The sequence below is a fragment of the Mya arenaria genome, chromosome 5 (assembly GCF_026914265.1).
Source record: "Mya arenaria isolate MELC-2E11 chromosome 5, ASM2691426v1".
Taxonomy (NCBI): Eukaryota; Metazoa; Mollusca; class Bivalvia; order Myida; family Myidae; genus Mya; species Mya arenaria.
Genome location: NC_069126.1, coordinates 63,494,433 through 63,499,656, shown reverse-complemented (window position 1 = coordinate 63,499,656; position 5,224 = coordinate 63,494,433).

Below are 5,224 nucleotides of genomic sequence, written 5' to 3'. Positions count from 1 at the left end.
ACCCCGACATTTGTGACTGATTCGTTTGACCAAGAATTTAAAACTATAAATTGAAATACCTCAATATTATAGATACTGTCATAAATATATACTTAAATCAACTACCTCTGTGTTGTGTATTGAATATTAAAACATTTACCTGGGTGTTATCCCACATAGTGCGGAATAAGTATTGAATTGAGTTGTATCTTCAATTTTCATTTTCCCTTACTTCAATTCATTATATAATGTTTACCTTCAATATATGTGATGTTAGTTAAGATATATTTCAACTGCTCAACATCAAACACGCAACGGACGCCACAGGGGCAAGACAAGGGGCCGATTTCTCGAAAAGGATTAACTAATCGGATTGGCAACGGGATTAAATCCAGCTGATCCACTTGTTTTAATCCGATTTTACGAAGCTGCGATTAGTTGGTCGAGATTATCTTTCCGTCGATTTGATTAAAAGGCATGAATACTCTTCAAAAGGAATATGACCAGTGTTATATGTCATAACATTGGACCGTCAAGAGATCATCTTTTCGAGAAATCGGCCCCAGTAACGAAAACCTACCATGAGTTTAGTGCCAAACTCCACATGGGACTAGCATTACATAATATGTCATACACAAAAAACAAACATGATCTTAATCGTTTGGAAAAATTATGCTGGAAACGAGCACCAAAGTTCCATTCGGTCATGTGCCATTAATTAGCTGCATTACATGGGTTATTCAGCAATTCGCGCAACACTTTACTGTTAAAAGACGGTGTGCATAACTTTCTTGACAATCGTTGTAAAATATATAATGTTTAAACTGAATCCTACTTTCGCTTTTGAAAAATAGTTCAATATTGCCGGCGCATCAAGATCGATATATGTCAAGATTGTCAATGACCCATTAACTCTTGTTTGTTCTGGTAAATAATTTATAAACCTCCGAAACTATCATACCAAACAGAAACCTGTGCCCATATTCACAAACGCCATGACTTTATACAGGGACTCAAGGCGCAAAACTCCAAGTATTGTGTTTCTCATTACATATTTAAGTTCCAGAAAAGCGTTAATGAGAGACATGGAGTCTTGTGCACCATCAAGTAGTTACGGGATGTCGCTGCGTGTACTTCGGTAGTCATGGGGTGTCAATGGGTAGTCCTGTGGCTGTAATTGGTCGCCCCTACGTACTTCGATGTCCTTTGGTAGTACTTGAAGGTACTTGGGTAGTCCTAGGTGGCCTTGTGTAGTCCTGAAGTGTCATCGTGATGCACTTGGGATGAAATTTGGTACTTTTGGGGTGTCCTTTGGTGTGTACCACTAACTCACTTGGTTAAAAATGCTGGGTGCGCTGGATCATGATGCGCAACTTCCGGTCTGGTGTCACGGGTTCCGCTGGATCACAACGTAAAACATCCGGTTTTGCTGATGATTTACAACGCCTGATGTTGGATTCTCTTGAAAAAAATACACACATGTTCCGGTCTAGTGTGGCGGTTGCCAATTGCTTCACGTTTTGAAGATAGTTGGTAATTGATTCTGTGCGTCATAACACATCCTTTGATATGTTAGAAATTTGGACATTCAAAAAACGTGTTCTGCGAAGAATTCTAAGGATAACTGGCCTATACGTAAATCAGGTTCAGCAAATTTTCGGTTAATGTTTGTTTCGTTCATGACGTCCTGAACGTTATAGCTTCCAGTGCGAGTGTACTTATCGGCCACTTAATAAATGGATCTTATGTTTGTTTCAGCTTAGTTTTTTTTAACATGCAAAAAATCAACTAAAGGCTTGTTTGAAAACTTGTTTTCATTAGTACCGTTGAACCAAATTAGGGAACGTAACTCTAGCGCTACCAATCGAGTCTCGCATAACGATGACCTTGGTCTAAGCTTAAAAGCCCGTATGCAATATTCTAAAATTTCACTAAGTAACATTGACCATGGTTCAAAAACGAAGGTGGGACGGAAATATTACGGTTCATTTTTACTTAAAAGGCCGAAACCTTTGATGTTTTAATATAATGCTTACGGAACTTATACTCCTCCTTGATTTCATTCTTCGTTATAATTATGGTAATATGCAATTCTATTCTTTTAATGAACTGCTGGTGAGGTTTGAAGGCGTATAGGTAATATGATCAAACTTGATCAACATTTGTATAGAAAGTATGTCAAAGTATCAACTCATTACACGCACTGGTGTTACGTTGATAGTGCGATGCTGCTTAAAGTAAAATATTGAATACGTATGTATGAAAAGATTAAACTGGCTTTATGTATGTAAGTGTAACGTTTCATTATATTATCATATATTAAAAGACCGGATCGGCGAGTTTGCAGACAAGGACATCGACGCCGGACAATATGACCCGCTTGTGTCTGTGATGATATGACTACGACAAATACATATGATATCAATGCTCAAAGGTGAATCTGGTACAAAAATAGACACACTATTTGAAACAGGAGTCCGTGAATGTCAAATCATAAAAATAGACAACATGACACAGCAATGGAGTGATAATCACAATCATAAATCATAAAATAGGGCTGCACTTCTGCTCATTTAAAGGGTCGTCTGCTTTATCCCTATAGGAAACTTCCGGTTTGGAAATATAGGTGATGCTGCATCTCAAAACGGAGCTTTCGGTCTGATATCACGGGTTCTGCTTAATCCCTGTATGGGACTTCCGGTTTGGTATCACCGATGGCTCTGCATCTCAGTAGGGAGCTTCCGGTCTACTGTCATATTTTCTGCTTAATCCCTGTACACAACTTCCGATTTAGTATCACGTATGAGGCTGCATCTCAATACAAAACTTCCGGTCCTGATATGCGAGGTTTGTTAGATAATTAAACGAAGCTTCGAGTCTGGTATCACGGTTAGTTTCCCAGCTCAATACCGATCTTGCCATGTGGTTTCTGGTAGGGTGAAATGTATGTCATTAACTCACTTGGTTAAAAATACTTCACTTCGTGCGCTAAACCATAAGCACAACTTCCGGTCTGGTGCCACGGGTTCTGCTGGATCACAACACGCAACGTCCGGTTGTGGATCGTGTATTCTAATAATTTACAACGCCTAATGTCCGGGCTGGTGTGTCGGATTCTCTTGAAAAATTGCATACAACGTCCGGTGCCGCGGTTGTCGGTTGCTTCCAACACAGCATCACCTAAAACAGAATCCATAGATTAGGTTGATGGCAGTTCATATACTTTTAAATGTTTTTGAAAGTAGTTCGAATAATGTAATAGGAATAAAGAGAATCAATTAATTAAACCTTCGCAAAAGTTATATTTTAACAACATTGAACAGTTTAATAAACAACTTATTGTCGTTGTGGTCCCATTTAAATTTATCAACGTCAATTTTGCCTGTTCAAAAGGTTGGGTGAGGTTGGTCTTCTAGTGTGTGCCCGCCCACCAGGGGTACATTCTTATGGTCTCAACTGTGTGTAGTGACACATATGATGCCAATTGTCCATGAATATAGGAAAAAAATAAAATGTAAAAAAGAGATATTTTTAATTGGGTTTACTTTTGTGACGACGTTTTTGTGATAGGACCAAAAACACTATTACAAAATGTATAACGTTCTTTTCTTTTTCCTTCATTTGATAAAAGGACATCAACCATTTTCAAGAGAGAATTATACCTTGACTAATTGATATATGAGTTTTGTAATTGATAATATGTTTTATCATATATTATTTTATATCATTGGAAATATCACATTTTAAGTCTTATGTGAATATCTCACACTGTTAATATTGATAACCAACGTCAATGATTTTTTCACGGTCGTCAGGGACTATTATTGTCTACCATGTCGTGCTATTTTTTTTTAATTTATATTACAACGATTGTGAGGAAAGTTATGGTAACTTATACTAGGTCACTCTCGTTGGCACGATGTTGCGCGAGAGAGGGAAATGTGTTGAACGGAAATCGGAGAACCCTGAGAGAACCCACTTGTCAAACATTACTCACGTGCGCCCATGCCGGGAATCGAACCCGGGTCGACTTGGTGAAAAGCGAGTGCGCTAACCACTCCGCTTACCTGACAGGTTAGTGCAAGGACTTTAAGTTTCAAGTTTCAAAGACTTTAAGAATCATAATACCTTCATTCTCCGAAATTTGGCCTAAATATAATTTACAAACAGTTTGGATATTTGTATCTGTATTAGTTCTAACATATAACTTGATTGTGTTACTACGGGTTATTGAATTTTGACCTCATGACCTACATTGGTTTATCCAGACATGAACCATAGTCAACCTTGACCTATCATATATGATAGAGTATTATAATTTAACCACCACTTGTGTCATCTGGATTGTAAACAAAAGTTGTTCAGCATCCTTGTTGTGTATTCATGAGACGATAACAATTCTAAAACATGGCTTTAATAAGTTTATCAGTATGTATCCGTGTCTGATTGTTGTTTTTAGAACTTGCAGCATCATTGATATTGGAAGATTGACTTGGTCCCCCTATAGGGCTCGATAATATAATACTATGTTCACGTGTCACCTACATTTCAACATAAAAATGCCCCCACAAATCGAACATGTTTACTACAAAAATGAAGATTAAAGTGTTGTAAGTACTTTCGTCATGAATGACTCAGTGAAAAACGCTTATTCAGCATGACCTAGATCTTAATCGGACGAATTCTAAATAAGTTCTATGTAGCATAGGTAGAGTATCATAAACAAAAAATCGACTGATTAGCGTTAACCAAGTTAGTCCATATTTGACCATAGAATGATACTTTAACTGATGATTTCATCAGCGAGATATTTGCAATGATACAATTATTGCCTTTGAAATTTATAAATGGTTTAACTTGTAATTTTAAAGCACCATTAGTGAACAATTATACTGAAATTCAAATAAAACAACTTGGACTTTACACATGATTTTCACAGAAACGACATGGAAATAAGGTTTAATATAAAAATAAGGTTGGAAATGAGGTAACGTGGAATAGAGTTAACATAGAATAGAGGTAACATGGAAATAAGGTTACATGGAAATAAGGCGATGAAATGTTGACGATAGCCGAAAACCGACGAACAACGACCGATCGGTCAAAGAAGCTACCCAAGAACACTTTAACTGTGCTTTATGATAAGCCCAGACATGACAGCAATTTTATCATTCTGAGAATCCTTATCAAATATCCGTTTACATTTGATTTAAACTGTGACTTACTAAAGGTTCAAAACACTTAC